Raw genomic sequence first — 20,088 nt, 5'->3', positions numbered from 1 at the left:
AAGACAACCATTTTGCTTTCGGGGAGAAGGCTTTGTGACATGATTCTAAGCTAATTCCTCTCTGATTTTATGGGAAAGTGGTGGCAGTGTTAGAAGCCAGGCGAGTGCACCTGTGTAAGACTAAAATGGGTTAGTTTTTAAAGGCAGCCATGGTACTAATGAAAAGAGCATAAATCCCAGAAACATTTTGTATGATGAATTGAGAAGATAAAGTAACCAACTAGATATATGAAATAAAGGAGAGCCAGGCATTAAGGAATGCCTCTTCTGGCATGAGAGACTGGAGAAAGAACCATCAAACAGCATACAGAATATAGAAGGGGAAACAAGCACCAGATAAATGTGACATGAAAGCAACAATACATATTTTAGTGATTATTAGATTCAGGAGAGAGAAGTCAGGGATTTTACAACCGCACATTTCCTATATTTCTGGTAATTAATATATTTCAGGCCCAGGCAAACTACAATATAAAGGGCTATAAAACTCATTATCAGTGAGATCAGGACAGCTCTGAGGACGATTATTTGGGATCGTTTAAATATACCATACACAACTGTAAGTTCTGAAACAGACACTACTCTTGTGATGGGAGAGATGCAAATCACGCTTGAGAGTCCATTTATTATAGCTGTTGTCTGAAAGGTTGTTAGGGCAAATAAGACATTGCAAAGAGTAGGAAAACAGATTTATTGCCATGACATATTTTTATGTGCGTTAACTATTGCACAATTTGAAATAATTGGCATAATAATACTTCTTATAATCACTATTATCAAGTCTGAACATCATTTTTACTTATGGGAAGAAAGCCACAAAATCTGATCATCAGTGTAAAAATTCAGAAGCTAGAGAGGGGTGGCTGGAAACATGAAAAATTCAAAATAGAATCAAAAACAGTTTCTTTTGCCTTGTTTTGGGAGCTTTCATACTTACAGAATTATCTTGAGTTGAAAACAGAATTTTATTATTTATTTGAAATAATTTGACATTTTTGACTCTGAAGTCATAAGTAATGCCATGAATGTATTTCGTAAAGAAATAATGTGCATACGAAAACACACCTATACACATGTCCCAGTCCAGGACGCTGATGGTCATGTGCAGCTGTCAATCTCATTCCCATCAATTCTAGGCCTGTTTCATTCAGGGATTCGTATTACAGCTATCAACTCATCCCTTCATTCACAAGGTTTATTGAGTGCTTACCATAATTGTGGTAGGCACTATTCCAGTTCACTATATTGACTTAAGAATAAAACTGAAAAAAATATTTTCCTAATAGAGAGAGAAATGTAAATTAACAGAGAAATGTAATTTCTAGAAGGGATAATGTGCTACGAAGAGTGATAAGTAAAAAGGCCTGTTTTATGTAAACAAGCTTGAAATACTGGCCAGGGATCCAATCATGTAGCATTTTAAAGGGCATCATTAGGGATATATGTTGGAGTAAGACACATAGGATTTGCTGATGGGTTGGACATAGGTAAGACCCCCAAATTTTTGGTCTAAGCAACCAAGGGACTATAATAGGAAAGATTTGGAGAGGAACAAGTTTAGATGGAATATCAAAAAGTTAATTTAGTAGATATCTATTTTGAAACATTAAGTAGACATACAAGGAGAGATTTATAGCTCTTTGATATCTAAGTAAGAAATCATAGGGAATTCAGGGCTGGATAAATATCTGGGAGACTTTTGCATATGTTAGCTTTTATTATTATTATTATTATTTTTTATTTTGGAGACAGAGTCTCACCCTGTCACCAGACTGGAGTGCTGTGGCACGATCTTGGCTCACTGCAACCTCTGCCTCCCAGGTTCAAGTGATTCTCCTGCCTCAGCCTCCCGAGTAGCTGGGACTACAGGTGCGCGGCCATGCCCAGCTAATTTTTGTATTTTTAGTAGAGACAGGATTTCACCATGTTAGGCAGGATGGTCTCCATCTCTTGACCTTGTGATACACCCATATCGGCCTCCCAAAAGTGCTGAGATTACAGGTGTAATCTCACCGTGCCTGGCCTGTTTTTTTTTTTTTTTTTTTTTTAAATCTGTAATCCCAGCACTTTGGGATACTGAGGGGGATGGATCACTAGAGCTCAGGAGTTCGAGACCAGCCTTGGCCGGGCATAGCGGTACACACCTGATGCCTGTAGTCCTAGCTACTAGGCAGGCTGAGGTGGGAGAATAACTTGATCCTGGGAGGTGGAAGTTGCAGTGAGCTGTGACTGTGCCACTGCACCCCAGCCTGGGTGAAAGCATGAGACCATGTCTCAAAAAAAACATATATGGGACCCGTTGAGAAAACCTGAGTGGAGATATGGATAAAGAAGGGAAGAGGGCTGAAGATGTATTCCTAAAGTGTTCCAACATCTAGAGGTCTTGAAAAGGAAGATGAGCTACAAAGTAGACTTTGCAGGGGCAAGCGGGTCTTGAATCAGTAACTGTTGATATTCTCCATCATAATTGAGAATCAGTGTACTTGGAAAATAAAAACTTTTAAAAAAGAATACTAAGGAGAATGGGTACCATTGAGATTTTCAAAATCTAATGTGTAGAATTATAAATTACTATAAACTTACAACATTTGCAATAGACAGTACATTACAGTCAACCATTTAATTAAAAAATCATTTATTAAACATATAATTTTAGCTTTGCGACAGTAGCTTACATGACATATGTCATGCTGTCTCTTAAAAATATTAAAATCCATATATGTGACAAGTGACTATCCTATGGTTGCATTAATCTTCTAAATAATAATGTGCATTTATATAAAACTTAAAATTTTACAAAACATTCTTTGACTAACCCAGAAAACTGTGTAAGATTGGGAAGGTAAATATTATTGTCACCATTTCCCTAATAAGCACTCTGGATTCAGAGAGGCTAATTGATATGAATAGTATTATCCAGCTAGGAGCTAGCAGATCTGTGACCTGAATGAAGATATGAGGGCTCCTAATCCATTGCTGTTCCCAAGAGTAACATTTATTATGTTGTTTCATTTCTTATGTACACATATAATTGGATGCCTCCATGTATGGGTTGTGCAGGTTGTGCATCATGTGGATAAGCTATGAATCGTCCCATCACACTGGGCAGTAAGCAACCTGAGCAAAATAAGCAGTAGCTGTTCTTAAAAATCATACTTTGCCTCAAATAAACTCTGAAACATGGAGATGTAAGAGTTAAAACCAGTCTGGCATCTCACTGAGGATAATTATCACCTTGCCAAATCATATAAAAGAAAACATTACATTTTCAAAATCATTATTATAATTGAGAAGATGGCTAAATATAAAATCTGCAGGTTTTTATCTGATTTAGTATTTTATGTCTACCTTTCATTTTCTATAAGCATTTTTCTTAGTTCATTTTTTCTTTGATTTATGTTCACTTGCCCAAATATTCTCTTAACACCATTTCCAAGGCTCCACCCTATTTTCTTCCTATAGGCTCCCAGACCCATCCTTCCTTTCACCTTGAAACACTATTGGCCATTAGTGAACCAATGATCAGTGGCACTGGCGTTTCCTGGAAGCAGGACCCATATGGACTTTCATCCCTCCAGAGTCCATTTTGCATTACGTTCTTTGATTTACCACATTTTTTTTTTTCACTAATTGTCAATTTATTTTTCTTCATGGTTTAAAGCTGGGAATGCTTACCATATTGTGGTAGACTGAATTGTGGGTTTGCATCACCATTTTGCCTCCTCATGTTCCTGTTCTTTTGAGAAGTTCATGAAAGGCTTACCGTCCAATTCATTCTCCCCTAAACTCCTCCTTAAAAAAGAGAAGAGTGAAACAAATTATTTCTTTTCTATTCTCCTGAAAATTTCCCAGCCATAATATACCCTGGCTGATCTACTGAAACAATTGTTACCTTTCTTTTCCCCTCTCTGACCACTAACCACTTTTGAAATAAAATAATCAGGTTTAGAAGTCAAGAAAAGAAAAAAAAAAAAAGTCTTTTTTTTGGTGGGGAGATGAAGATCAGCTGTAATAGCTGCATTATAAAATGCAAACTAAATGAGAACATTTGGCTTGTTCCTTTTGTAATTAACGTTTATTACTATCTATTATTTGATTAGAGAATAAATTAGATAATTGGAATTAAACTTAACTATGCCATTTGGGACAGTGGTTTCGCTCCTTGTGGCACTATCATCCTCGACACAGGGGAGCAGGAACAGTGTTATCAAATAACTAAAAAGTCAATCGCTAATATTTTGGGATTTGAGGGATGATGGAAATATATCTAGAAAGGGACATCACAATATCAATATCATGAACATTTTAATATAAAATAAGCTAATGGCATGCTACATTCTATGCTTTGCGGGATTCAAAGTAGGGTATCATAAACGAAGACTGGATATGTAAGATAGGCTCAGTTTCTCATGAGAAGGCAAAAACAAACAGATGACGCTGGCCTTTTCTATTTCGTAGACTAGACATGAGTATCAATAAAGGTAAGGTACTTGGAAGTACTTTGGAAAATAAAAGATTCAAACAAAAATGTAACTTACGGGTTTCTGGAATTCTTTACAGGGACTTTCAATTAAAAAACAGTGCAGAAAGCTTAAGGATCTTAGAATCTAAACAATGTATTTCATATAATTTAATTTAAACAATCTCTGTGCACCAAAATATACATCATTCATTCTTTAGTATTTTAGGTAGAAGTAAAATCTTGAATAAAGCACAACTGGTATGAAATATCAAATATTACCAAAAGGTTTGTTTATTCATTGAGAATTCTATTATTTGTTGTCTAAATCAGTTTGAAAAGTCAATTATTACCTTCATTTGAAAGACAATTAGTTGATTTGACATATTCAATAATGTTTACTGACTGACTTTTGATTTAATCATATTTAGTACCACTCAAGATAAATTTTAATCTGATTTATCTGTTTTTTTTTTTTTTTTTTTTTTTTTTTTTTTTTTTGAGACGGAGTCTTGCTCTGTCGCCCAGGCTGGAGTGAGTGGCGCGATCTCAGCTCACTGCAAGCTCCGCCTCCCGGGTTCACGCCATTCTCCTGTCTCAGCCTCCCGAGTAGCTGGGACTACAGGCGCCCGCCTCATCGCCCGGCTAGTTTTTTGTATTTTTTAGTAGAGACGGGGTTTCACCGTATTAGCCAGGATGGTCTCAATCTCCTGACCTCGTGATCCGCCCGTCTCGGCCTCCCAAAGTGCTGGGATTACAGGCTTGAGCCACCGCGCCCGGCCGATTTACCTGTTAATAGTCATGCAGAACTTTACAAAACATAAATAAGGTTATAAATACCATTGTTACGTGAATCTGTAAATCTTAGCCACTTTATTTTATGTTCATTCCTTCATTAAGAAAGAAAACTGGTAAATGCCCTAATTATAATAAATTTATTAAATGGTTTTAATAAAGCATACTGATATTGTCTACTTTCAAGTATTTGAAGAGCATACCAACTCCTCATGAGTAAAAAATTTAACCTTTAAATTTAAAAATATGAGATATTTTAATGAAGTATATTGATAAATTTTCTAAAACTTTTTAGCGTATATCCCAAATGATAATTACATTTTGATGGATTTAACTAATCTTGTTTCTTGCATCTTGATGACATACATATTTGGGCATAAATCATGTTAAAATGGGTCATGATTCCTGGAAACCAAGTTATTGGAATCTTTACTCATACCTTTATCTTTGATCATCAATTTTTAAGGATTTGGACTTGTTCTTATTATTATCTTTTGAAGGTTGGGTTAAAGTGTTTCTATTCCTCCAAAAGAAATTCCACATATCTACCAGAAATATAAAAAGAGAATATTAAAATTAGAATTAAATTTATATATGCATTGTAATAACCTTGAAAACAGGTGCAATAGGTTTTAAAGGAGTTAAATTGTTCACTTACTATTTACTTTTTTCTCATTGTAAACTTAAATCTGTAGTTTGTCAACAGTAATAATAAATTTTTGGTTTGAATAATTAATATTGATCTCATTTGGGAATTTATAATATATGAATATTTTTGCCTCCTATTAGCCAATATTCTTTTATCTTATATGCATTTTAAAACTTTATAACCTTATATATTGGCATGATGGAGATACTGGTCAGTTATAAAGTTTGTTCATTAATAAATAATTCACATATTCCAATTTTAATTCTTTATACAACTTGCTGAATTTCAGCATAGGTATGAATGTGGAAAATAAGCCGAAAAATTATTTTTAACAAAGGAATAGCATAATGATGATATCCAAAGACTCTTTTTAAAAAAGGCAAGAGAGAAAACAAAACTGAGAATTTAGTTAACATGAGGTAATTTGCTAGTATTCGTCCAGGATCCCAGAATATTCAAACATACAAACTAGGTGAAAAATAAAACTGCCCTCTAGAAATAAGTCAAAAGATGAAACAACCAGCATAAACATGTAAAATATTCCACAGTTAAGCAAAAAAAAAAAAAAAAAAAAGTTATTGTATAACAATGGGATTTGTATACCAAAAACACGAATACCTATATGTGTGTCTGGTTGTGGGGAAATGAAAACAACCATGCAAGTTCATAGTGACAACTATAGAACCTTGGCAGTATCCAATGCATCCCCCCAAATTACTGATAGATTATTGCTGATACTAAACATGCAGAGATAATTTAAATGAAGTCAAACAGTGTGCATATGAGATAAGTCACTGAACTGTGTTTCACAGTGAAAAACTGGGAGTAAGGTCTCTCTGTTGTTCTGTATGTAACAGGATATTGCAGGATATTTTTTCTGTTTCCTGGAATTATAGGCCAAAGCTGAAGATGGAGGGGAACGAGTATGCAATATATGTTTATTAAACCAGCAATAAGGTGCTAGTTGTTGAGGCTGGTCAAATTCCTGCAGAGCTTAAGGAGTAGATTCTAAGTTACCCAGCTATACCATGCTCTACCTCCAACACCTGGGACTCTGGTGACGCAAATGAGGGGTCTAGGGTGCAAAGTTAAAGGAGCACTTGCCCAACCCTGAGTGAGTGCCTTCAAAAATTTTGTGCTCTAGGCTTCTTTCCCATTGGACAAGGGTTTGGCCTGTAGACTTGATAAGATATGCCTGTAATTGGGTAAACAGGGGAAAGCATAATTTGAGAGAAGCAGGGCTAAGGAAATAGAGGACAGGGGTCTGAGAAGAGAGGGGCAGTGGAGGAGCCTATCCGCCTACTGTTTGCCATGGCAGGACTGCAGTTCTCTTGTGGATCAGGTACACATCTAGGATGACATTTAGGTTTGAGCCATCATCTTCCACCATTCCTACTGCTCCCCAGATTTTTCTGCTGCTGGAGAAGCCTCACTTTGCAAGTAGCTTTCTTGGTGCAGTACTTGGCAGGATGGCTTAAATAGAGGTATGTTTTAGGTTTTTCAATTGACATAGGAAATATGCAACCCTGCTGTGCCAAACAGTGGGCCTGAAGCTGCTCCATTGTCACCCTTCCTTTATACCCATTCCCTTGTGCATCTGTTGTGTTTAAAACTCTCTGATCTGAATGTTGATTTGTATCGATAATGTAAATGCTAGAAAAAACTTGGAGCTTTTGTCATATATATGAATGTATTTAGTACAGCTCTTTGCAGGTGGTATGATTCATTCAGAGGGCTGCTTTACATCTTAGCCAAAGTCTCTTTGCTAAGAGCTTCTTCAACAAGATGCAAATAGTATGTGCAGAATCCCCAAAGTTAAACTGTTTGTATAATTCATTAAAACAGCCAAGGATAAATTACAATAACTCTTGTTTTTCTTAAAACCTAAAATTGCCATTTCTGAAGGTTATCAGTTTCCACACAATTTGTACTTGTCAATTCCATCTTTGATGAAAAATATTTTTCTAACTCTCTCGAATTTGATAGAGCTGTGCTTTATATAGCATAACTTCGTCAATAACATGAGCAATAGTAGTACTGAGGTGGCATCAGCAAACCAATAAATGATGAAAACTTTGCCATACAGTTACATCATCTCAGTAGTCTTACCACTTGTCCACTTTAACTTTTTAAATTTAAACTTTCTTTATGTCACTTGGAGTAAAGGCATCTACAAGATTGCTCACAACAGCAGCAAAGTCACATTTAAGCTATGTGTCTCATTTGTAAAATTGAAGTTTGCAGTATTGCCAAGTGTTGGTTAGTTCATATTCAAAACGATAACAAAATGTCAGAGCACTCAGTAATGCAACAAGGGTAGTATTCCCGACTGGTGCGGTTTCAAGGACTGGTAAATAATGTTTTGCTAGCTAAAATGCATCCCATTCTGTATAGGAATTTTGCAGTGGGGATGGTAAGAACTGTTGCCTGACTTTTCTAATTGAATATCAACTTTGTATTGCTTCTGATCATGTCCATTACCATTCAGAAAGTTATTCTCACTATCAAAGACACTTGGTATTGACTGTTCTTGTATAATGATACATTGCACACTATACAGAGATGTACTTATCGTCTTTCAAGAATTTAAAATATAAGATAACAATAATAATGTAGGTTAATATGATTTAAAACACATTGTCAAATGGAATAACTGTCTCCCCCATGATAGCATTCAAGTATGGGGGTACCAAATCAGCAAAGTTGATAATTTTTCCACACATTGATGCATAGAAGAATTAATAAAGATAGGAAATCCAGCAACATTTCATTTTATTTGTGGGATATCTTGTGTGTGCACTCACATGTGCATGTGTGGCTGTCTGAAACTTTAGTAAACTAGAAGCTCCTAAGATTCAAATTGGTCTGTTTTTCTACACATAATACCTTACATTTATAAATACCTTTGTAACCAATATTGTTATTTTGATACCAAAATATTACGAGATTTTAAAGGGGGGGCATAATTATTAAATCCATTTTTCAGGTAAGTAAACGAAAACACAAAAAAGTTTAGAGACTTGACCAAGATGGTATTACTAATAAGAAAATCAGGTAGTATTAGTTCATTGAACTTTCATTTTCTAGTTAAACATGCATTTGCTGATTCTGTTAACCTTATTTTAGTCACCAGTCACTATGTACAGAAGGATTAAAGGCATGTTCTTTGCTCATTCAGACTGAGGATGGGGGAGATATTTTTTAGACATAAACTATACATACATATAGTAAGTTCAATGATACATTTATATAAATAACAGCTGTAGAATCCCAGTAAATTAACTAGCAAGTTCTGCAGACACTCTAAGTAGATTTTATTGAGAATATGATTGTTAAGTACTTCTGAGTTGAGAAAATCAAAATGGTAGAATTAATCTGATCTAGAGGTAAAGTTGGAAATGCACATGGGGCCAGATTGTAAAGAATGTTTACATCAGGTTAAGAATATTTGATTTTTTACTCTTTACCCATTTGCTTTTTGCCACTTCCTGTTGACCTCCAAGTACTACCAAAACAAAAAACAAACAAACTAACAAATTCTATAAAATGTGGAAAGAATGCTTAAAATGTAAAAAAAGTCAGGAGAGCATTGCTATAGAAACTGATTAAAAATATTTCCAGAAATAGTTTCTGTAAGTCATGGTCAAATGCTGCCAAATGATAAGACAGGATGAGGGCTGAAGATTATTTTGTGCATTTATCAATTTGGAAGTTACTGAAGATTTCAGTGAGAACACTCAGAAGAGAGTGGTATTTCCATAGCCACTCAATTAAGTCCCTTTTCTTGCATAGAATTGTGTTTGGAAACTTAGTTCTTTCCTTAATCACATTTTCCTGTCATGTTTCAAATTTGCTCAAGGTTCACTTCTTTGCAAATGAAACTGAAAAATGAATCTAAACTAGTGCATTTCATGAGAGTAGATGGATTAACTTATCCCTCAATGAAAACTTGCATTTAATAATTGCCTAGATAACTTTTGTTTTATATACCAGAAAAGGCAAAAACCCCTTCACTGATATGCTGCAACGAGGGAGGTGAGTGAAATGCTGGGGGCTGGGTGTCACTCTTGTTTTTAGAAGGAATGCTACTAAGACATTACCATATGCTATATGAAGAATAAGCCATTGGCATCTATGGTAATCAATAGCTTCTAAATTTGCCTTCAGTGTAAAATAAGGCAAGAATTTTAATTTGAGAATGTCAAATAACTGCAGGAACTTACACTTTCCATCATGTTACTTCCCTTGTCAGAAACTTCCAATGTTTCTTGAGTGATAAATTGTATAACCTTAGATCATCAATGTAAACTGGTCATCAGTTTCCTCTTCTATACAAATGGCATGATGCTTTCTTTTTAGTATCATTTGGGATTAATAAAACATAAATAAAGCAGTTAATACAGTGTATGCATCTTCAAATATGATCATTACATAGGAAATAAAAGACAAATCCATAGGCTCATTTGCTAACCTAGTACCAAGCTAGTACACTTCCTGATACTACCCTAAGCTTACTTTGCATTTGGAATATATTAAGCGACTTACCTTTTAAATAAAAATTAATCTTTTCTACTTCTGTATCAGTTTATATATATATTTTGATTCACCTACAATGTTCTAAACTGACCATCTTCATTCATTAAAACACTGCAGACACTATTTTTAATGTCAGGTTTTTAAATCACCCCTGTTTATTATAGCCAAAAGCTATTTTATTTCATGAATCCCCATGACACAGCATTCCTACCTTTTACAGAATTGCATTTTTATGGCAAATACCATAGGTTGGTCCACTCAATACCCCTTCCACATTCCTTGACTTCTTTTTCCTGAATCATAGAGGCTACAAAATAATAAGTAACAAAATCGGGTCATGAAGATTATCCATGTGTCGTTGCCTGTACCTTTTTAAATTTTGTCAAAGATGGAAAGGAAAATGAATTTTGGTACTGAATTCCTCCTTTGGTGCCTGCATTTTTCATGAACTCTCCCTCCTATATAAGAGTAATTTTCAAGTAGCTACGTAGGTATATTAACAACTAGAGTCATATCATTCCCTTGCTAATTATAATTCATATTCTGACTTCAATTTATATTTTCTATTGAGTAAGGACAGCTAGAAGGAAACAAGTAGTATAGAAGCTGGAAGAAAAATAATAATTCCTATTTATATACCAGATACATTCATGTTTATTGTCTTTATTGTATCTTTTAATCATTTTAAGATGTTTGCTAAATAGTTCCAATCTTGCAGTATTTTACAGATGGATAATTGAAGCCTTAATATTTGGAATCTAAAAAGATTGAACTCAAAGAAACAGAATAGAATGGTGGTTACCAGGGGCTGGAGAATGACATTTGGTCATAGATTACAAAAATATGAGTTGGATAAGAGGAATAAGTTCAAGAGCTCTATTGTATAACATGGTGACAATAGTTAATAACAATGTGTTCTATACTTGAGAATTGTTAAGAGCGATTTTAAGAGTTCTTAACACAAATGAATAATATATGAGGTAATACATATGTGAATTAGTTTGATGTAGCCATTCCATAATGTATACATATTTCATGTTGCACACCATAAATATATACAGTTTTGTCAATTAAAATAAATGAAATAAATTAAGACAGATAAAGTAGGTAATTTTGTTAAAATCACACACTAGGTTACGATGCTGGGATTTAAATCTGTGAGTTTTTGATTTTATGATCTCAATCATTTTCAATTTTACCACATTGCCTCATTCATTACTTTAAATGTGAAAGTGTGTATTACCAGGCACAAGACACCTTTTACCTTCACCAATTAGATCTTATCTAGCCTAGTAACCACTTTTTAAAATGCTGTAAAGATTATCCCAGTGGTTTTCTGGTGTATTAGTCTGTTTAGCACTGCTGTAAAAATCTGCACAAGACTGGATAATTTGTTAAAAAGAAAAAAAAAAAGAGGTTTAATTGAGTCACAGTTCCATATGGCTGGAGAGGCCTCAGGAAACTTAAAATCCTGGCAGAAGGGGAAGCAGGCATATCCTATATGGTGACAGGAGAGAGAGCATATGAAGGAGGAACTGTCAAACATGTATAAAACCATCAGATCTGATGAGAACTCACTATCATGAGAACAGCATGGGGGAACCACCCCCATAATCTAATCACTTCCCTCTCTCCACGTGTGAGTATTACTGGTCCTTCTCTTGACACGTGGGGATTACAATTTGAGATGAGGTTTGGGTGGGGACACAGAGCCAAACAATATCATTCTGCCCCTGGCCGTTCCCAAATCTCATGTCTTTTCACATTTCAAAACCAATCATGCCTTCCCAACAGTCCCCCAAAGTCTTAACTCATTTCAGCATTAACTCAAAAGTCCACAGTCCAAAGTCTCATCTGAGACAAGGCAAGTCCCTTCTGCCTATGAACCCGTAAAATCAAAAGCAAGTTAGTTACTTTCAAGTTGTAACGGGGATACAGGCATTGGATAAATGCTTCCATTCCAAATAGTAGAAATTGGCCAAAACAAAGGGCCTACAGGCCTCATACAAGTCCGAAATCCAGTAGGGCAGTCATTAAATCTTAAAGCTCCAAAATAATGTTTTTGGACTCCATGTCTCAAATCCAGGGCATGCTGATGCAAGGGATGGGCTTCCACAGCCTTAGGCAGCTCCTTCACAGGCTGATATTGAATGTCTGTGACTCTTCCAGGCACACAGTGCAAGCTGTTAGTGGATCTACCATTTTGGGGTCTGAAGGATGGTGACCCTCTTCTCACAACCTCACTAGGCAGTGACCAATGGAGACTCTGTGTGGGGGCTCTGACCCCACATTTCCCTTCCTCATTGCCCTAGCAAAGGTTCTCCACGAGGGCCCTACCCCTACTGCTGCCTGGACAACCAGGCATTGCTATACATTTTCTGAAATGTAGGTGGAGGTTCCCAAACCTCAATTCTTAACTTCTGTGGACACGCAGTCCCAATACCATGTAGAAGCCACCAAGGCTTGGGGCTTGCACCCTCTGAAGCAACTGCCTAAGCTGTACTTTGGTCCCTTTTAGCCACAGCTGGAGCTGGAGCAGCTGGGACACAGGGCACCAAGTCCTGAGTCTGCAAAGAGCAGAGTGGCCCTGGACCAGGCCCAAGAAACCATTTTTTCCCTCGTAGGTCTCTGGTCCTGTGATTGTAGGGGCTGCCACCAAGATCTCTGACATGCCCTGGAGATATTTTCCCCATTGTCTTGGTAATTAACATTCAGCTCCTCATTACTTATGCAAATTTCTGCAGCAGGTTGAATTTATTCTCAGAAAATGGGTTTTTCTTTTTATTGCATCACCAGGCTGCAAATTTTCCAAATGTTTATGCTCTGCTTCCCTTTAAAACTGAAGTTCCTATTTCAGATCAACTCTCTGAAGTTCAAAGTTCCACAGATCCCTAGGGCAGGGGCAAATTCCACCAGTTCCTTTGCTAAAGCATAGCAAGAGTGGCCTTTGCTCCACTTCCCAAGAAGTTCCTCATCTCCACCTGAGACCACCTCAGCCTGGACTTCATGCTCCATATCACTATCAGCATTTTGGTCAAAACCATTAAATAATCCTAGGAAGATCCAAATTTTCCCACATCTTCCTGTCTTCTGAACCCTCCAAACTCTACCAACCTCTGCCCATTACTGAGTTCCAAAGTTGCTTCCACGTTTTCTGTATCTTTATAGCAGTACCCCACTCTTTGTACTAATTAACTATATTAGTCCATTTTCACATTGCTACAAAGGACTGCCCAAGACTGGGTAATTTATAGGTTAAATTGACTCACAGTTCTGCATGGCTGGGGAGGCCTCCGGAAATGTAAAATCACAGCAGAAGAGGAAGCAATCATTTTTTACATGGTGGCAGGCGAGAGTGCATATGAAAGACAAACTATCAAACACTTATAAAACCATCAGATCTCATCAGAACTCACTCACTATCATGAGAAAACATGGGGGAAACTACCCCCATGATCCAAACACCTCCCCCTCTCGACACATGGGGATTATAATTCAAGATGAGATTTGGGTAGGGGCACAGAGCCAAACCATATCATTTGGAGATTACTTTCACTAGTTCATGAGAATCACTGGGCACATTTCTTCCTGACTCTGTATTCAGTGACTTCATGCTGATAGCTTGAAATTGATCATGTTGGGAATATTTACACTGTGGAAATTGGCAAACTTCATGAATCAGGGCTTTTCCTCTTTCTCCCCAAGCTTTGTTTTTAAACATTTCACAGAACACCACTAGTCAAAACACTTTCATTTGGAATACATCTTTTCATAATTTTAATATTAACACTTTTCTTTTGCTATTATACACAATTCAGGACTATTTCATCTGTTGACATTTGAGAAATCATTGTCATGTCCTTTATGTTTCAAAGACATCCCACTATTAAAGAAAAGCCCAGTAATTTCAATTTTTCCCTATTTACTCCTAGATCTTCTTTGCTCTTTTTTAAAATTGCAATTTCAATGTGCAGTCCTACCAAGAACTATCACATTGAAGTAGTTTGAGTATCTGTAGGGAGGCTTTTTTTTTTTTTTTTTTTTTTTTTTTTTTTTTTACAATAGCATTCCATTGAGTAACCTGGAAATAAATGAACTGCAAGGGTAGATCTATGGTAAACCAGTGAGCCAGAGTACTGGATAATCTCCAATTTTGCCACTATGGTTCATATATAATTTTAAGTATTTAATATATGATAATCCAAGAAGTATGAAATGAGGAACATTTCTGAACTAAGGGAAAAAACAAATTAATAAATTATCTGAAATCAGGATTACTTTCTAGTACCTACTATATGGCCTATTGGCACATAAAAACAAAGTCAAGTTATCTGGGAAATAGCAAGAGAAAGTTTTAATATTCTAAGCTTGTAAGAGCTGATAGAAGATCTATCTCAGATGAGTTCCATGTCAGTGTATACACATACTAGTCAAATGCTTCTTAAAATTAACTCCTGTGCAAAGTAACTGTGTTTTCTTCTTCACATGAAATATAAACTGTATCGAAGTCACAAGTTGGGGAACATACATATTTTCAAGATTGCATGTAGTTCCTCATCTACCTGAGTTCAGATTGAAATACTTTATAAGCCAGTAAAAGAGGAAACAATGGAGCCATTTTTAGAAAATGACTAGTGATACCAACATCTTCCTGGCCAAAGTTTCAGGAATTTCCATTGAAATAGTGTGATTCAGTTTGATGGAAGCCACAGAGGATGGAAATATAACAATATTAAATTTCACCTCCTTCAAAAAAGCTGTCTAGAAGGTAAATAAAGATAATGCTGACTGATTCAATCGGCCACACCCTGAGTGAATGGGTCAAAGAATGGCATCAGAAGAAAGTATGGGGAGAAATGGAAGTCATTTCTACGCCTACTGTCTGCTTGGAACCTTGGGAAAAATGCCTACATCCAGAAATGTGTGATTTGGTCAAGCATAAAACGAGGCACTGCTAAAGTTTATTATACTAAAGACAGCAACATCAAATGGAATGAACAACGACATTTCCGATGAAAGAAGTTTCTTTTGGGACTGTTTTTTCCTTCCACTTCCTGTCAGGCTATAAGATCTGAAAATGATAAGGAATTCAAAGCATGACCTATATCAGTTTCTAGTAGAATCCATATAAACTCCATTTGGCTATAAGTAAAAATTGACTAAACATGTATTTTTTCCAAAAGAAGAAATAAATGAAGAAATTATTCATCCATAAAAAAAGACAATGACAAAAGAGAAAGAAATGACAAAAGAAAAAATAAAACACTGAAACTTGTTTGATCAGGTAAAATGGAACCTGATATTTATGGTAGCTAATTAAAAAATAAGGTGAGTTCATCTACTGAAAGGAAAACATAGCCAGATTGTGTAAAATATTTAACAATATTTTGCTTTTAAGAAAATTCAATAAAGTGACTCAGGCCCACAAACTTTAGGCAGACTTAAAGAAAGGAAAAATAATAAGGCTAACGTTAGACAAGATGAATGTAATAAAATAAAGTAAATTTCACATAGAAATATTGGACAATCATATATTTTAAGTGCCCCAAATTGAACACCATAGCACACAAATAAGCATAAGATGGTTAAGTCCAGTGGAAGAGAGACAAGTATGATTATAGAGGGAGACTTCAGTGTATTTCTAGCAATCATATACAATAACATAAGAATATGGAATGCTGAATACAATGCTGTATTATCAGTGTAGTATCCAGTATGTAATTTGCTGTTTGTCAAATGTACAGTGGTACTTATCACAAATTAAATACATATAAATCAAAAAAGAAAAGCTTAGTTAAGCATGTCAATTAGAAATCATGCTAACTACATTTTCTAGCCAAAATGTAATATTAAAACTATGCATCAACTGAAAATACTTAAACATAAAACTCCAAATATTCATGTTTGAAATAGCTTCTTAAAAATAACTTTTTGAGTCAAAGAAGGACCCTTAATTGAAGGACACACTATTTGGTTTGCATGATTGAGAGTGATTTATAATACTTAAAATGGGCTAGCTCTCTAAATATAATTATATGCTATTATTTAGTGTATGAAGCAGAAAAAATATTGCTGAGTTAAAAGTTTCACATTCAAAATATTGTCTATTATTTTTAACCCTATCTTCTATGTGATGATATATTGACTGGTTTAAATAGCCAAGAAAATCAAATAAAAATCTATTCATATTAATAAGAATTAAGCAAATTAAATAGATAAAAGGTAAATGAACAAAAATATGTGACTGTTCTATAAACTAGCCAAAATCAAAAGGAAATGTAATAATATGTTAGGACCAAAACAAGTCTCAACGAACTTTTAAAATAGAAATTACACAAAATATTTTCTCAGACTACAATAAAACTAGAAATCAATAAAAAGAGAAATTTTGTAAACTATACAAATTAAACAACATGCTCCTGAACAACCACTGGGTCAAGGAAGAAATTACGGTGGAAATCAAAACAATTCTAGAACCAAACAAAAATTCAAACACAATATATTAAAATCTATGGGATACGGCAAAAGAAGTGCTAAGAAGAAAGCTGATAGAATAAATGCCCACATAAAAAAGTAGAAAGATTTCAAATAGACAATTTAAAGATGCACTTTAAGGAGCTGGAAATGCAAGAACAAACCAAACCCCTAATAAGTGAAGGAAAGAAATAATAAAGATCAGAGGAGAACTAAATAAAGTAGAGGCAAATGAAAAAATGCAAAGGATAAATGAAATGAAAAGTTTGTGTTTTGAAAGATAATCAAAATAAATAAACCACTTGATAGATTAACCAGGAAATAAAAGAAAGAAGGCCCAAGCAAAATCAGATATTAAAAAAAGATATTACAACTGATATCACAGATACGCAAAAGATCATCAGACACTATTATGAACAATTATACATTAAAAAATTAGAAAACCTAGAGGAAATAGATAAAGTCCTGGACTCATACAACTGAACAAGATTGAATCAGGAAGAAATTAAAAATGTGAACAGATCAATAACAATAAGATTTAATTAGTAATAAACAGTCTCCCAACAGCAGAAGTACAGGTCCTAATGGTTTCACTGCCAAATTCTATCAAACTATCAAAGAAGAACTAACTCCAATTCTCCTCAAACTATTCCAAAAAATTGGAGAGGAGAAAATTCTACCTAACTTATTCTGTGATGCCAGCATTATCCTGATACCAAAACCAGACAAGGGCACAACAAAAGAAAACTACTGGCCAATATACTGATAAACATAGATACAGAAATTCTCAACAAAATACTAGCAAACCAAATCCAACAGCACATAAAAAAATAATATACCACAATCAAATGGGATTTATCCCAGGGATGCAAGAATGGTTCGATGCATGCAAATTAATAAACATGATACATCACATCCACAGACCGAAGTACAAAAAACATATGATGATCTCAATAGACATGGAAGAAGCATTTAATAAAATTCATCATCCCTTCATGGAAAAATTTTTCAACAAACTAGGCATAGAAGGAACATACTTCAGCATAATAAAGGTCAAACATAACAAACCCACAGGTAATACCATGCTGAATGAAGAAAGACTGAAAGCCTTTCCCCTAATAACCAGAACAAGACACAAGGCTGACAACTTTCACCACTCCTATTTAATATATTACTGGATGTCCTAGCAAGAGCAATCAGGCAAGAGAAAGAAAGAAAATGCAATCAAATTGGAAAAGAGGTCAAATTGTCCCTCTTTGCTGATGATACGATCTTATATATAAAAAAAACCTAAAGATTCAATCAAAAAACTCTTAGACCTGATAAATTCAATAAAGTTGCAGAATACGAAATCAGTGTACAAAAATTGGAATCATTTCTATATGCTAATTAATGTACTAATAAATTAATCAAGAAGGCAATCCCATTTACAATAGCTACAAAAATAAACAATACCTAGGAATAAATGTAACCAAGGAAATGAAAGATTTCTAAAAGGAAAACTGCAAAACACTGTTGAAATAAATTGAAGGGGACACAAAGGGAAAGATAGTCGATGCTCGTGGATCAGTAGAGTTAATATCCTTCAGATGATCATACTGCCCCCTTGTGATCTACAGATTCAATGCAATCTCTATCAAAATACCAATGAGATTTTTTACAGAAATAGAAAACATAATCATAAAATTTGTGTGGAACCTAAAAGAGCCCAATTAGCCAAAGCAATCCTGAGCAAAAAGAACAAAGCTGGAGATACCACACTACTTGAACTCAATATATTACAAGGCTATGGTAACTAAGATAGCATAGTACTAAAACAGACACAGAGACCAATGGAATAGAATACAGAACCCAGAAATAAGTCTACATATTTACAGCCAACTGATTTTTGACAAGGATTCCAAGAACATACATTGGGGAAAGAGTCTCTTCAATAAATGGCCTAGGAAAACTGAATGTAGAAAGTGAAACTAAATTCATCTCTCTCACCATATCCAAAATCAACTCAAAGTGGATTAAAGACTTAAAGGTTAGACCTAAAACCATAAAAACNCCTAGAAGAAAACCTGGGCAATACCATTCAGGACATAGGCATGGGCAAGGACTTCATGACTAAAACACCAAAAGCAATGGCAACAAAAGCCAGAATAAACAAATGGGATCTAATTAAACTAAAGAGCTTCTGCACAGTGAAATAAACTACCATCAGAGTGAACAGGCAACCTGTAGAATGGGAGAACATTTTTGCAATCTACCCATCTGACAAAGGGCTAATATCCAGAATCTACAAAGAACTTAAACAAATTTACAAGAAAAAAATCAAACAACCCACCAAAAAGTGGGCAAAGGATATGAAGAGACACTTTTCAAGAGAGGACATTTATGCAGCCAAGAAACACATGAAAAAATGCTCATTATCACTGGTCATCAGAGAAATGCAAATCAAAACCACAGTGAGATACCATCTCACACCAGTTAGAATGGCGATCATTAAAAGTCAGGAAACAACAGGTGCTGGAGAGCATGTGAAGAAATAGAAACGCTTTTACACTGTTGGTGGGATTGTAAACTAGTTCAACCATTGTGGAAGATAGTGTGGCGATTCTTCAAGGATCTAGAACTAGAAATGCCATTTGACCCAGACATCCATTACTGGGGATATACCCAAAGGATTATAAATCATGCTACTATAAAGACACATGCACACGTATATTTATTGCGGCACTATTCACAATAACAAAGACTTGGAACCAAGCCAAATGTCCATCAATGATAGAACTGGATTAAGAAAATGTGGGGGAATGGAGCAAGATGGCCGAATAGGAACAGCTCCAGTCTCCAACTCCCAGTGCGAGCGACACAGAAGACCGGTGATTTCTGCATTTTCGACTGAGGTACTGGGGTCATCTCACTGGGGAGTGCCGGGCAATCGGTGCTGGTCAGCTGCTGCAGCCCGACCAGTGAGAGCAGAAGCAGGGCAAGGCATCGCCTCACCTGGGAAGCGCAAGGGGGAAGGGAATCCCTTTTCCTAGCCAGGGGAACTGAGACACACAACACCTGGAAAATTGGGTAACTCCCACCCCAATATTGCGCTTTAAGCAAACGGGCACACCAGGAGAACATATCCCACACCTGGCTGGGAGGGTCCCACACCCACGGAGCCTCCCTCATTGCT

General features: G+C 35.6%; 1 protein-coding gene across 1 annotated transcript in view; it reads right to left on the bottom strand.

Annotated features, from left to right (window-relative positions):
* HTR1F (5-hydroxytryptamine receptor 1F) overlaps positions 1-20,088 on the bottom strand; it is a 199,142-nt gene that overhangs the window by 158,470 nt on the left and 20,584 nt on the right. Inside the window, 1 exon segment of the mRNA XM_017852102.1 lies at positions 3,676-3,792. The gene's annotated coding sequence lies outside the window, so the exon portion shown is untranslated.

The sequence above is a fragment of the Rhinopithecus bieti genome, unplaced genomic scaffold (genome assembly GCF_001698545.2).
Source record: "Rhinopithecus bieti isolate Rb0 unplaced genomic scaffold, ASM169854v2 scaffold_2247, whole genome shotgun sequence".
NCBI lineage: Eukaryota > Metazoa > Chordata > Mammalia > Primates > Cercopithecidae > Rhinopithecus > Rhinopithecus bieti.
Note: the sequence above shows the minus strand (reverse complement) of the source record. Positions and strands in the feature narration are given on the sequence as shown.